The 15,810-nt window shown below is 41.5% G+C and overlaps 1 pseudogene; it reads left to right on the top strand.

The window, feature by feature from the left end:
* The first annotated feature begins 15,626 nt into the window (after positions 1-15,626).
* The window catches only part of LOC148012613 (uncharacterized), a 32,686-nt pseudogene continuing 32,502 nt past the window's right edge, over positions 15,627-15,810 (top strand).

Below are 15,810 nucleotides of genomic sequence, written 5' to 3'. Positions count from 1 at the left end.
TAGAGTGGTCAACAGTTTCAGGAGAGAGAGAGAACTCTAGCATACAGAATAAGGGAAAGAGTGTTGACCAAGGCTGGGAGCTGGCTGAGGTGAGAATGGAGCTTGCATGATTGCAGGACCAAATGAGGAAACATGTGCGGTCGCATGTGCAGTGTATACACTATGGTGGTAATCACCTCCCAGCCAAGTGCCAAGATTTAGATCCTTCTTCCCTTGCTAATCCTAAGAAGGATTCCTTTAAAACTTAAGGAAAGGGGGGGAAGCAAAGTGAGAGCCAAGTGGTGTAGTGTAGTGATGGATGAAAATGATCAACTGAATTTAGATAGGAAAGAATGCAAGGAGGAAATAGATGTTTCTTTTGAATTATTCCCAAGTTTCATACCTCTGAAGCAGCACGAAAAATTGTCACACGCATTCTTTATTGGTTTTTTGTTAGTGATGAGTCAATTCATAACGCTAATATTGGCATGGTGTAATGATAGGCACCTACCATGGCAGGACAAGAAAAGGGGGGTAAACTTCCATTCACTGAAGAGGAGCTGAAAAAGTATGGGATCAGTGTTGAGACATGTGGATTTAGCTAGTTCACGTTCAAATATGCCCAAAAATCTAGACGATGCCATCCTGTAAGAGCCAGCAGTGAAGGAGTTGGTGGATAAGTGTAACTTTCGAAAGTATGTGGAAAAGGTTGGACATGCTGTAGATTACAACATGTGTGCTAAATTTTTAAGGAGCTTTGATGAAGGTACGAACTGTGGCACGGTCACAGTAAGGACTGGTGACCAGGAAAGAAGGGTGCAAGTGCCCCTTAATGCAGCTATTGTCGAGAAAGCCCTAGGGCTTGTGTCCAAGAAGGAGAGGCGCCCAAGAAGAGATGTATACACCATGATGGGAGTAAAAAAATATGACGTGCACACAGTGGATGGAATCAGTTTGACTGATATTCCAGACCCTGCAACAAAGATCCAAGCTAAAATGGTCCACGCACTTTTGTCAGGACAGAGATAAAACACTTTAATGAGCAGAATCCGAGTGCCATTACTAGAAAGTATCGTTGCAGGAGTTCCAGAGGAAGTGGATTGGAATGGTTTTGTGCAGAAAACTATCAAGAGTTCAGCTGCGCTCTTGGCTCCAACCGCAACACTAGCTGGTGGGGAGTCTCCTGCTTCTACTGCATGATCCGCAAGGAAAAAGCCTGCCTCGAAATCCTCCACAATCAGATATGGCGATGTCAATCATCAATGAGGCTATCAAGGATGCTGGTGTAGATGAAGAGCAAGCTGTGCATCAAAGCTCACCTCACCGTGAGGAAGAAGGCTAGAGTGAAAGGACAAGAAGCGACAAAGGAGAGCCGGAGGTACCACCTACTCAAGCAGCTAAACCACGGGAGCAAAAGAAGAGTGACAAGAGCTAGAAGGAGAAGAAAGAAAGACTAAGCAAAGAAGAGCGAGCCGAGATGAAGAGGGCTCAAAGAGAGTCAAGAAGGGTGGAGGAGGAACAAAGGAAAAAAGAAGAGGAAGAACTCGAAAAAACTAGAGAAGAATCAAAGAGGGCAGAAGAAGAGAGGCAAAGAAGGGCAGAGGAGGAAGTCGAAGAACTAAGAATGAAAGAACTTGCTGAGTTGGCAGAGGCCACTCATAGATCTGTCGAAGAAACCCATGGGGGAGGAGAGATCGATCCTTTGAGTCCCCGCCATGAAGCTGAAGCAAGTGGCAGTGTGGAAATGGCCCCAATAGTTGTAGGCAAGGGCAAGTCCCTGTTGCACCCCCTGCCTTCTTCCTTTGTGCCAGTACCAATCGACACCACAACCACAACCACCCCGCAACCCAAGCCCTCTCTAGACACGGCCCAATTGATGAACATGATGCAGCTACTTGTCAGTAAAGTGGCTGAAATTGTACCAGAAGCCGGAGCAAAAAGGCCTATTGCCACAAATGCCGAGTCTAGGCAAGATCCAAAACGACAGAAGCTAGAGGCATCAACCACTACAGCCCCTACTCCCATGCCATCTGGTGTCGACTACGATGCTTATGTGGCTGAGCTTCTAGCACAATTGGACAAGGCAAAAGAAGAAAAGAAGATAGCCTTGGTGGAGTTAGAGAAAGAAAAGAAAACTTCGGCAGCCTTAAGGTTAGAAGTTTCAAAGCAAGGAGTCGACCGAAGAAGATAAGTGAAAAATCTACAAGATCAGATAGAAGCAAAGACCAAAGGAAGCCTAGGACAATGAGAGCCGCCTAGGAAAAAGGCTGGAAGATGAAGAGCAAAACCTGGTGGTAGAACAATGAAGTTTGAAGTTACTAGTGCAATAGTATGCTGACTTGGAACAAAGAACTGCCAAATTGGAAAGGTACAGACAGATAGAAGCTTAGGAGGGCGAGCCAAGTGAGCAACAAGAAGATGCCATAGCTTTCCAACTATGGTATGAACTTGAAGAACCAAACAGATTGGAGAGGGAAATTGATTTCCTAGAGCAAGAAAGGTCGGGAGTTTCCCAGCAGAAGCACAAAGGCTGCAGAATGAGGGACAATGACTGCAAGATGCATTGGAGATTACCAAGGGAGACATAGAGGCCCTCATGGCCATGGCCTTCACCCAAAGAAGATTGCACCTTGTAGAGATCCAAAGTCACGAGCAGCTTGTACAAGAAAAGTCAGAGCTATTTATTGAGGCAGAAAAAATATTCAGCATTGCAAATTAGGCAAAAGAAATTGCTGAAGAATAGCTGGCTCGAAAATCTAGGGAAAGGAACCAACTCTGGTTCTTAACAAATGAGCAGCAGCAGGTTGTGACAACCTTGGCAAGTGAGCTGGAGGAGGGAAGAAAGAAGATGGATGAGAGAGCCAGTGAGTGGGAAAGAAACAATTTTGAAAGAGTTAGGCATTTAATAGAACACTTGGCGGTGGCTGAGTGCGAGAGAGTGCTTCCGGAGTCTAGGGCAAAAGTTGCTGATGTATGCGCCAACGTACAAAGGCAAGCCTTCCTTAGCACAATACTACATGTCACTCAGGCAGATGGCAATGATTCAGTGGAGAAGGTAAGAAGGAAGCTAGAATTGACCACCTGAGCACTAAAGTATGGCCTTCAAGAACGAGAGCTTCCAACAGGCACACAGGAATCACAAAAGAGTAGCAATTTCACTACCTATGCCATGCCAGCCTCTCCACTGTTGAGCTTAAGGGACTTGGGTTTGAAGATCAGGAGCAACCACCACCACCACCACCACAAGTGGTTCCATCAATTGTTGAGCAGAATGTGGAAGAGGGTCCGGACTTTGAGCAGGATGCTGATCCATCCTTCTTAACTACCTGTAATTATCTTAGGCTTATCAAGTTCCTACTAATGCAGAGACCCATAGCCGAGGAAGCCCACCTCCCTCCACTCTTTTTTGACATCAACCTAGGGATAGATAGTAGAGCCATGACTAGACTAATGATGAGGGCAACCATGCTTCCCTCCTTTTGTCTAGAAATCTTAGAGGATATGAGTGATACCCGCTTTACGAGGTGCAATCATCCTTTCTTGTCATCCACACCTCTGAAGGCCCGAGCCGGTATTAAAGAATATCTACAAAGTCGTACATTCCTATCCCAATGCTTGCGACCACCTCGTAATCCAGGTGAAGGTGATAGGCATTAGCCAATACATCTTCTTTGTATGCAATTCTTCAAAAAAAAAGAGAAGAAAAAAAAAAGCACGAGGGCTCACTTCACTCACTACACCTAGGGTTTACACCTAGCCCCTCCCCCACTTCATGCTTAGGGCACATCAAGGACAGGACTTACAGACCTGTCACCCTAAGTTTTGCATTGCACCTCCAACAACGCACGAACTGGGTCCTCAAGTGTGGGACATTACCAAGGGCTTACCCAAGGTTAGACCCATCTCCCAGTTCCACTACACATGCACTTACACCACACTGTGAGACAAATACACCCCTTAGGGAGTGCACAACTTTCTCTTGCAGGCTATGATCGTGACTCAGTGAATGGCTACCCAGCTAAAGAAGATCATCCAGACATCCGTTAATGACCAAGAATTTTTCCCTGAGTCGGACAAGACACCACTACAACAGCTTCAGGAGCTTTGGCATACTCTGATGGTAACCGACCATCTGCCTGTTGATGGATACCATGACTGAATCAAATCAAGCAGAAGGAAAACTCAGTGATGGACCCACCATTGGCATAGATTTTGGAACCTCATATTCTCCAAATGATTAGAGATGCCCATGCAAAACCTTTATCAACCGTCACAGAATGGGAGCTACAACTGTGTGAGAAATGTCGAGCATCTTCATGAAGTCTAAAGCACGCCGGAATCTCTCCCGATCATCGTTAATCAAACTCCATCACCTCTCATTCACAACAACACATTTTGATTGTGTTCATCTACCCACCAATTCCACTTAGCAACAACCCTAACTATCCCACTACTCCCCACCACAGTGCCATAGGACTGGCACTCGTCTAGGAGGGGGTTAATGCTAACCCTCAAATGAACAAAGGTGGAAAATTCAGAAAAGCTGAAGCAGAAGACAAGGCTAAGGCAAAAGTGAAACGGAAGATGAAGGCATGCCAAGATAAATCTAGAAATGCAAGAAGTGCATAAAAGTCCTAAATAACGAAGAAGGTGCACAAGGAAAAGCGCAACTCAATACTTTTGTAAAAGAGCACAAGCGCATTGTGACTTAATTTAAAGAGCACCCAGCTCTCACCTGTGCAATTTGTAAATGTAGACAGGTGGTGGAAAGGAAGCTAGGAAGATAGAAGGACAATGGGAAAAAGGGCCTAGGCCATGGCCGGCCATATAAAAAGGGGATAAGGGGATGGCTGCCCAAAAGGGATTTAGGGTTTTGTATATAAAGTTGAAAAGCTCATTCTTGTGTGTGGTCAAAGCTTCTTCTTCTTCTTCTCTTGTTTCTTGCCTTCTTGCTTGTGCTTGAGTGAGGGATTGAGGGAATGTGAGGGAGTGAGTGTGTGAGAGTGAGGGATCATGGAGAAGAAGCTCCCCATCTTCTCTCTTCATCTTCTCTTCTTCTCTTCTCTTCTCTTTTCTCGCGCGACTATGGAGGATTGAGATTGACGGAGAGGGCTTGAGGTTGCTTGAGCTTGCCGCAAGGATCATGGAGCTATCGGAGTGCAAGACAGAGGGGGGAACTTGATTGAGCATCAAGGTAAGCTCACTACACCCATAAGGTAGGCGTTGCACGTCGGCTATGTGAGAGGTAGCCATGGCCGCTTGGCTTGAAACTCTTGATCAATAAGTGTTCCATAGGTCTCGAGGTAGAGCTCCGTAGCTCCCCTTCAGGAGGTTTGAATAGTTGGCAGCCTCTTGTGAAGACATTATCGGGCATGAAAGGATTTGTCTTAGTAGTAGTCCTAGTGACCCTCTCTTACTAGCCTACTAGGAAGCCAGTTCTAGGAATTTCTGTTAGTTGTGAGATGGTTAGGGAAGCCTAACCAATAAAAGAAGAAAACAATAAATATGTCTGAAATATCTACAATAGGAAGATGTCCATTTTCTTGTGAAGGCTTTGTAGGTTCCTAGGACAAGTTTGATGCCTTATCCTCTAGCCAAAAGAAATTAAGAATGGTTGGAGTAAAAATAAAAGTGAGTGGAAAAAAGATCTAGTGTCGCCTCACGAGAGCTTGGTAGGTTGTTGGGTACCGAGATACTAGACCTAAGATTGATAACCTATTCTCTCTAGGTTACATTATGCTCAGCTCCCTCCTTTTTACACATTCAAGTACTAAGTACTAAACAATAAAAAATACCAAAACATGGAAAACTATATGAATTCAAGTGGACTATGCTATAAGAGTCCTCACCTAGTAGGAGTTCTTGGTCCAATTGTCCTATGTCAGGTAAGTAGGTCGGTGGACCACCACTTTGAATGACTTTCTCCCATGATCAACCAATAAGAGGTGTATTTAAGCTCCAAAACTGAAGCGAATAATAGAAAATGTGCAGTAAAAATGAAGAGGCATCAGAGTCTCTAAGCAAAAGCAGGTGACTTGAAACGCAATGGAAGCATCCATTTGTCAATTGGAGTTCATTAGACAACCCATTTGAAGAGGTAACTTTTATGTTACAAAGTAGCTACTTAATCTAGAAGCTGAAAAAAGCATCCAAGGGGCCAACTTACTATAAAATGATGCCACAAATGTGCTTATGCTTTTAAATTTGGAATCTAAGTCCATTTGGATCTCCAATTTTAAGTAAATCACTTGCTAATAGTGTGAACTAGCAAGAGATGAACCAATTTTTTAGTAAATACTTGATTAAGAAGCTTAAAGAAGTTTAAAAACCTCAAAAACTCAACAACATGGAAGGATGCATTTTTTGACGCACCCTCTCATGGCCTTAGAAAATGAATTTTACAACAAAACGAATTAGAATGAGAAGCCCTATTGGGCATAACATGTTGCATTTTTTCACCTCAAATCACCCCAACAAGTGTGACAAATGATGTAATATGTTGAAAGTTAGAAACCAGTATTTCTCTCTCCTCTTTTCCACTCGCCATAATTGTTATTAATATCCCAATCCCACTTAAACATGATGAACTTGAATGATTTATACCATGCACTTCATTGTTGCAATTATATAATATGTGGTGTAAACCATATATATGCACGACCCAATTTAGTGTGTTTATTGAGTGCAACTGTGGGTGCACATGTAAATGGTGGGGTTTCCCTTATTTTTATAAAATTGGGGATGGTAGTGCAAGGTGCACACATAACACTGGAAAAAAGTATGATAAAGAAAAGCAAAAACACATAGAGATTTCTAAGGGCAAAGGATATGGTTATTAGATTTTATGTGGTTTCATTTTTTCTTTCTAAATGTGTGCAATTTGTGGTGTGGGTTGCTGGGTGTTTTCTTCCTCTCTTTTTCTTTTGTGTTGTTTATGATCTTTGTTTTGTTTAATTTTTCCAAATTAATTTGTGCATGACATTAGTTAAATTGATAAAAGAAAGTTTGTTGGAAGGTTTGGTATTTTGTTGTTATTATTATTATTATTATTATTATTATTTTGTTTTTTGTTGTCATTTTAAATAGATTTTTGCATTTATTTTTTATTTTTTTTAAATTATGTCCCATTTAGAGAGAGAGAGAGAGAGAGAGAGAGAGAGAGAGAGAGAGAGTGTGTGTGTGTGTGTGTGTGTATGTGTGCTGGCTTTTTTTGGTGGTTTTTACAATTTCTTTTGGATTTCTTGAATGTGAATTCTATTTTTTATTTATGTGTGCCTATGTGCTTTTTTTCTTATGTTTTCAAAAATTAAATATTTTGTTAGTCCCTCCCCATTTTTCTCAATTTTATGTTTTTAAAAAATGCATTTGACCAATAAAATAACATACAAATTAATGATGAGAAAATGGCATATATTGAGCAATAGAGTGCAAGAGTGCACATTCATACTACATACAACAAGAACAACAAGTCCACAGAAACAACCAAAAAATAAGTGGCATGTGTACAATAATAGCTAATGTGCATCAACACAATCATGAGCACATGCATGCGAACAACTTCTATGCAATGGTGTAGAAAAATGCCTCCCTACACTGCCAAAAAAAGAACACACTTGTGAACAGGGGTTTTGAAAGGAAAATTGGGTGTTGGGGGAAACAAAGGGAGAGGGAAATGGGTAGCTAAGGAGGGGGTGGGAGGGTAGCCAGTAGGTGTGGAAGGGGAACGGTGGGGGAGGTAGGAGGGTTAGGCATGTTGAGTGGGGAAGGTAAGCGGGACATGCAAGAGGAAGATAGGGGCACGACAAGTGGCAGGGCACATGGGGCAGCTAGAGTGCTACAAGTGGGGCATTTTTTGGGTGGTAGTGCATGCTAGAGTGGCATGTTCATATAGGATGGCTCATAAGGGTGTGGTCAAAGGTGGGGTCGGATCATCAATAGCAAATATGTGAAGAGAATAGGGGTAGTGTGAGCTTAGGAGAGGAGGAGCGAGAGGAAGAGAAGGGGAGGATGATAAGAAATAGAAAGGGAAGGAGGAGGTAGGAGGAAAGAAGGAGAAGAATGAATGGAAGAAGGAAGGAGGAGAGAAGGGAGAGGGTGAGGGGGGGCAAGTATGCACACACACATAGAGAGAGAGAGAGAGAGAGAGAGAGAGAGAGAGAGAGAGAGAGAGAGAAGAGGGGGAGGAGAGAGAAGAAAGGAAAGAAGAAGAGAGAGGAGAGAGAAGAGGGAAAAGAGAGAAAAATGGTAGAAAGGAAAAAGGTTTTTTAAAAATTGAAAATGTTTCTTGTTTTTTCAAAGAGGAAAATAATTAAAGATTACTAAGTAAATTGAATAAAGTACTTGAATGGGTTTATTTTTCTTAATATACTAGCTAGAGGGGAAGGGCCACTCCCCCCTGGAATGAGTAGGGAATCACAAGCATGGCCGATGAAGGATTTTTAAATAAATAAAATAATATTCCATGAGGTTTTCTAAAAAATCCATGGTAGAATTGAAAGAGGATTTGGCAACAAAAATGACAAGGTGAGTTCATGTCAGATGGTTGGGGCAAAAATTAAACTTGAAAAAAAAAAAACTAAGCATATGGAAAAAGACACTAACAAACCTAAAACTACACATACCTAACTACTACAAAAATTAATTTCTTAATATCTAGAACTCTTATCACCACACAATAAAAATAATATGTGGGCGATTTCAAGGGACAAATAGGTCTATCGCATTATAATCTAGTTTTGGTACCAAATGGGTGCATTCATATGGAAATGTATCAAATCTCCAGAGAAACATGCAAAATCCTTAAAAAATTAATACAAAAAAATCCATAACATCAAACAAAATATGGTAAAAAGGAAAAATGTCAACTTCAAAGGGACAAATAGGATTGTAGGGTGAAAATCACTTCTAAGTATAAATAGGCATGTTTGCATACAATGGAAAGAAAAATGAAAAAATAAAACAAAAACACATTGGAAAGGGGTGAAATCATATTTAGGTGGTACGAATATAGGTTTTCTAGGACATGACTAGACAAAGGTTATATTAGTTGTAGATAGGTTCATGGTTAGAATGTTAAGGAATAATGCTTGGCACCTTATAAAATTTTATGTCTTCTTTTCAAAAATATGCATGAGTCCACTTATTCGCTTCAAAGAGAGTCATGAGTCCACTTATTAGTGATTCTTTTCACAAATTTTTAATTGTGGCCGAATATTGACTTCAAGATGCTCTCTTTATCTCTCTCTTTCTCTTGTCTACCATCCTTCTTTCTCTTCTCCATGCTTTCTTGGAAGGCCAAGTGGAAGGATCCTTCTCTCTTTATCATCAAAAGTACCTAGTAATCAATAGAAAGAGGGAGTTCAACTTGATCCTTGTCCAGGAGAGGATCAGCATGACACAAAGTAGATGAATTCAAGGGGTGTGCTATTGGCATAGATGCATTTTTTAATGCTTGTTAAGAGACACTAATCACAGCACAATAGAGCTATGGGAATCGCCAAACGTCATAGTATGCTTGGATAAGACTATATGACGTCTATTAGCTTGGTATAGAGCATATGAATTCAAGGAGCACACTTAGCACAAATGCATTTGTTGATGCTCATCAAGAAGCACTATTCACAACAAACCACAACTATGAAAATCAACAAATATCAAAGCATGCTTGGATAAGACAACATGAAGCAAACAGAATAATAGAATAATCTCCAAAAGTTACAAGAAAGAAGACTACAACAAGTTACATGTGAGGTGAGAAAGGAGAAGAGGAAAAGGGTGGCTAGAGATGTGGCCAGGTTCTTTGCCAAGGAGACTTTTTGTATGGATGAAGTAATAGTGAATGATATTTATAGCCACTTTTTCTTTCTTCCATCAGTCAAAAAATTCACACATTGGCTACATGGATCAGAGGCCAAAGCAAATGAGGTGCTTGTTTCGAGAATGTGGTGTACCTTGGACTCAATAAAGCAACCCAAGTGTTCAAGTGAACTAATTTTCAAAAGGTCCAGCATGCAAATACTAATGAATGAGCCCTCAAATGATACCACAAGGCCTCTTCTACCATCAACATCTAGAGGTTTCAATATATATCCTATGAAACTTATAGAGCAAGAACAAGGTTGGCTACCATGGATGATAGAGATCTTCATTGGGATGTTTACAAAAGAAAAGAACGAGCAAGCATCACCACTATTGAATTAAAGAAGTCAGCTTTCCAATAATGTGTTGCAAATACATAACTCTCTTGAAACAAGAAGAATGTATGTAGAAAGTGCCTTTAAAAAAAATCATGCAAAAAACATCAAGTTCACCATCTCAAGATGTCTCAAGTCTTGACTATGTTATTGATTGAAATTTCCAAGTGATTGGATACATTTTTAAAAATCGGTTGGCTTTATTTGATTATGTTTAGAAAGTGCACTAGCCATGATCTTCATAAGCATCATCTTTGCTTCTTGAAGCAAAAAAATCTTATGATTTATTATTAGTAGTTAGTAGAATGCATGTTTTCATGTTTGGGATTTTAAAAGTGTACATGCACTATCATGCATATAAGAAATCACATGCCTATTTTCAAGATGGAGCTATGCTACAGGTACCATTTCCCCTAGCTCTAGTCTACAAAGTAGGCATATTCTTCCCAAACATTGATTCCTTTTTCACGATGTGAGGATCTCTTATTGAGAGTAGTCTTGGCTAGATTTTTCTTTGTTTGAGCCATCTCTATAAAAAATTAGAAGACATGATATATAATAACTCTAAGTTAAGATTATGTCTCGATACCCTAGATTGAGTCTCTTACAACTTATATTCCCTAAATAGTGCAACTAGATATCTAACCCCTAGTTTCTATGTATCTTGATGGTTATAGTCCATCCTGACCCTGAAAGTTTTTTCCCTTTAAAAAAAAGACAACTGGAGGGACTTGAGAGAGTGACTCAGGAGTAGGGTGTAGAGTACTACTTTGTCCACATTATAGTAAGAAGATTAGGTGAAGACTATGGATAGCATGTTGTCCACTACAGACCTAATGAGATAAATCTTCCATAACTTTTGATGGGCTACTCCAATTGTCGCATGTTGCATGTTGAAATGGAGCTTATGATGAGCAATTTTAGACCATGTAGAAAGCAAATGATTGCAATTGAGACAAGTACAAAACTATTCTAAAACATTGTGTAGTCTCCATGTAGTGTGGGGTCAAAAAGGGACATAACTAGCTAGTATTCAATCCATTGGGACTTGTCGAGGTGAGGAACACTACAAGGATAGCGGTGTCGCTATTAGAATTGCAAATGCGACAAAAATAGCAATGGTACCCAAAGCAAAAAAATGTGGGCCAAAACCCGAGCGCATCATTTTTCACGCATTCACGAGAGCGAGAGGGAGAGCGACCATCTTGCTGAGAGGGAGAGAAAGAGAGAAAGAAGGCTTCTCACCACAGCTGCCGCTGTTCGCGAAGAAGAGGAGGAGATGTACAAAGGGCGAAGAGGAGCCGCCAAGCCCTTCTTCGAGTCTTTACGGTGAGTGCATTGTCCATTCTTGCTTTGATTTTGTGTTTTCTCTCTCTCTTTTACTTGTTTTTTGGTGTAATTTATGTATATTGAGAGAGAGGGAGGAAATGAGAGAGAAAGAGAGGGAGAGGGAGAGGGAGGGAGAGGAAATGAGAGAGGGAGAGGGAGCAAATGGGAGAGAGAGGGAGAGAGAAAGAGAGAGAGAGGGAGAGGGGGAGGGAGAGAAAATGAGAGAGGGAGAGGGAGTTTTCTCTCTCTCTTTTACTTGTTTTTGGTATAATCCGTCTGTATTGAGAGAGAAGAGGAAATGAGAGAGAAAGAGAGGGAGAGGGAGAGGGAGAGGCAGGGAGAGAGAGAGAAAGAGAAAGAGAGGGAGAGGGAGTTTTCTCTCTCTCTTTTACTTTTTTTTGGTATATAAATTCGTGTGTATTGAGAGAGGGAGAGGAAATGAGAGAGAAAGAGAGGGAGAGGGAGAGGGAGGGAGAGGAAATGAGGTATAATTCGTGTGTATTGAGAGAGAGAGAGGAAATGAGAGAGAAAGAGAGGGAGAGGGAGAGGGAGAGGGAGAGGGAAAGAGAGGGAGAGGAAGAGGGGGAGGGAGAGAAAATGAGAGAGGGAAAGGGAGTTTTCTCTCTCTCTTTTACTTGTTTTTGGTATAATTCATGTGTATTGAGAGAGTTGAGAGGAAATGAGAGAGAAAGAGAGGGAGAGGGAGAGGGAGGGAGAGGGTGGAAGAGAGAAAAAGAGGGGGAGGGAGAGAAAATGAGAGAGGGAGAGGGAGACATTAAACATAATAGGGAAATGAGAGAGAGAGAGGGAGAGGGAAACATTGAAAGAGAGAAAGAGAGGGAGAGGGAGAGGGAGGGAGAGAGAAAGAGAGGGGGAGGGAGAGGAGAAGAGTGAAAAAACATTAAACATAATAGGGAAAGAGAGAAAGAGAGGGAGAGGGTGAGGGAGGGAGAAGAAATAAGAGAGGAAGAGGAAGAGAGCAAAAGGAAATGAGAGAGGGAGAGGAGAGAGAAAAAAAGGGAGAATGAGAGGAGAGAGAAAAATAAAGAAAAGATGTTAAACATAATAGGGAAAGAGACAAAGAGAGGGTGAGGGTGATTGGTGAGGGAGGGAGAGGAAGAGAGAAAAGGAAATGAGAGAGGGAGGGGAGAGAGAAAAAGAAATGAGAGAGGGAGAGGAGAGAGAAAAAGAGAGACAAAACATTAAACATAATAGGGGAAGAGAGAAAGAGAGGGTGAGGGTGAGGGAGGGAGAAGAAATGAGAGAGGGAGAGGAAGAGAGCAAAAGGAAATGAGAGAGGGAGAGGAGAGAGAAAAAATGAGAGAAGAAGAGGAGAGAGAAAAAGAGAGAAAAGATGTTATATATAATAGGGAAAGAGAGAAAGAGAGGGTGAGGGAGGGAGAAGAAATGAGAGAGGGAGAGGAAGAGAGCAAAAGGAAATGAGAGAGGGAGAGAAGAGAGAAAAAAATGAGAGAAGGAGAGCAGAGAGAAAAAGAGAGAAAAGATGTTAAACATAATAGGGAAAGAGAGAAAGAGAGGGAGAGGGTGAGGGTGAGGGAGGGAGAGAAAATGAGAGAGGGAGAGGGTGAGGGTGAGGGAGGGAGAGAAAATGAGAGAGGGAGAGAAAGAGAGAAAAGGAAATAAGACCTTACAATAAGCTCATCCTAGGCTCATAGGGGTTAGGCCGATCCTCAAAAAACCTAAGGGATATATGGCTAGAGAACCCTAGCTCATAGGGCTCATCCTAGGCTCATAGGGGTTAGGTTGATCCTCAACAAACCTAAGGGATATATGGCTAGAGAACCCTAGCACACTTGCGCCTCCTAGCATAATGTTCTTCCTACAAAGAGACCTCTCATATATGGGGCTTGTCCTAGCCTCCACCACGCTAAAACTATCCCCTTGGTGAAGGGATCTAGCCATTAACCTTGGGGGAGGTTTAGTGTGTAATTAAATATCCACCTATGAGGGCATAAGAACTTTTGTAGAAGTATACAACGAAGGCAATCAGCCTATCAGTTAGAAAAACATTCATTTTTCATAATGTAAATCCAAAAATAAATTTGGATATTTCATAAAAATCAATCTCTTCTTAAAAAGACAAATACAAAAAACTAAAAGAGGATCATTCATATGCTTTGCAAAAAGTAAAACAGCATCACCACAAGATCTCTTAGAAAACTCATCTTCAACTATCAAATTTAATTAAAAAATATAATATAAAATCACTTGCAAGGAAGGATACTCTTTTATCATTAACCCTCTTTCATCCTTAGAATAGTCTTACGAACAAATTTTTGCTCTAACAAGCATATATTTGAGCATAATAACTATTTTAAGGTTTCTTCCATGAGTAGTAGCAGTATATATGCAACCATCAAGCTAGAGATCATGCTTTGGTATCTATGGAGATCCCAATCTCATGCCCTCATAGAGATTGTAGTGTGTAATAGTGTGGAGAGAAGGTGGGTGAGTTGTAGATGGTAAAGGAGAATTCTATTGATGATGGAGAGAAGATGAGGTGAATCGCCAATTCTATTCTTAGTGAGTGCAACTTACCCATAGTATGGCATCCATGACCGATTGAAGTTAGTAAGACTTTGAAATCCTACCTCAAGTATTATAACTATTGTTTTGTGGTGGATTTTCTTGCCATAATTCAATGTCAATTTGTGCTTGTGTTCTCCATGGTGTGTTGGCTATGGGTGTCAAATGCTCTAGTCGGATCTCTCTCTCTTTCTCCTCTCTCTTCTCTTAACCATTCTCTCTCCCTCAATCTTCCCTCTTTCTCTCTTCCTATACTCTTCCTAAATCCTTCTCTCTCCCCCTATCTCTTTTCTCTCTCTATCTCTCTTTCTATTTCTATCTCTCTCACTTCTCTCCTCTTCTTTTCTAACTTTACTCTCTCGCTAACTCTTGTCTCTCTCTTCATCTCTATATAAGTAGTCATAGTCGTAGTCGTAATTGTGGTCGTGGTCGTGGTCATGGTCCTGGTCGTGGTCGTGGTTGTGGTCGTAGTCATGTCGTAGTCATGGTCGTAGTCATGGTCATGGTCGTAGTCGTAGTTGTAGTCATAGTCGTAGTCATGGTCACGGTCATTGTACTCATAGTCGTGGTCATGGTTGTGGTTGTGGTCATGGTCATAGTTGTGGTCGTGGTCATGGTGGTAGTTGTGGTCATGGTAGTCGTAGTCCTGGTCGTGGTCGTGGTCGTGGTCGTGGTCATAGTCATCGTAGTCGTAGTCGTAGTCATAGTCGTAGTTGTGGTCGTGGTCGTGGTCGTGGTCCTGATTATAGTCGTAGTCGTAGTCGTAGTCATGGTCGTCGTCGTCGTAGTTGTAGTTGTAGTTGTAGTCGTAGTCATGGTCGTCGTGGTCATAGTTATGGTCATGGTCGTGGTCATGGTCGTGGTCGTAGTTGTAGTCGTGGTCATAGTCATGGTCGTGGTCTTCATCATAGTCGTAGCCGTGATCATTAAAGAAAATGAGAGAGGGAGAGGAAGAGAAAAAAGAAGAAGGAACAAGAGAGAGGGAGAGGAAATACATACATCATAATAAATAAAGAGAAAGAGAGAGAGAGATGGAAAGAGAGGAGAACAATTTAAGAAAGAAAAAAAGAATGATAACAAAAACAAATTGTTTGTCGTAATGTAGACAAAATGGAAAACGATGAAGGTCTTGTTATTCAAGATCGCGAGGCATATCTAAATCAGTGTGTCCCATATCCTTGCTCTCAATGCAAGCTGGCAATTAGACAAAAACGTTGATTGTCTATAGAACACGTACGACGCTTCGACGAGTTTCAATCTGAGATCATTGATCAAACGATTGCGGATTTTTAGCAAACGGTAAGAAAAGTTAATATCAATCATGCATTGTACTCGCAAGCTAATTGAATACCATATACAAGAAGATTGGGTGTGGCTGGCAAATTTTCTATCCAGGGTGGTAACGTCTCATCCCAAGGAGGAGTGCACCCTTTGCGGCCAATTAGAAGAGTTCATGGGTGTGCGATGGATGGAGTGCATGAGCCAATCCACCACTTGGAAGTCACTACCCATTCTATACCGTCAATACTAGAGGAGACAGGGAGCCTTCCAGACCTACCTACAATCTTGGAGCTTGAGATGGAGGCAGTGATTGATGCATTGATTCCCATGGATGTCGAAACTTCTAATCTGCTTAGAGAGGAAGCATCCATACCATTATATGATGGGTGCCGAGTATCTCTCCTGAAGACATTGCTTGCACTCCTAAGTGTGCAAGCAAAATACGGGTGGAGCGATGCGAGTGTGACCGAGTTGTTCAGGT

This window comes from Lygodium microphyllum, chromosome 27 (assembly GCF_053477565.2).
Source record: "Lygodium microphyllum isolate KBCC chromosome 27, Lygodium_microphyllum_v1.1.10, whole genome shotgun sequence".
In the NCBI taxonomy this organism is placed as follows: domain Eukaryota; kingdom Viridiplantae; phylum Streptophyta; class Polypodiopsida; order Schizaeales; family Lygodiaceae; genus Lygodium; species Lygodium microphyllum.
This window is presented reverse-complemented; position numbering and strand designations above follow the sequence as displayed.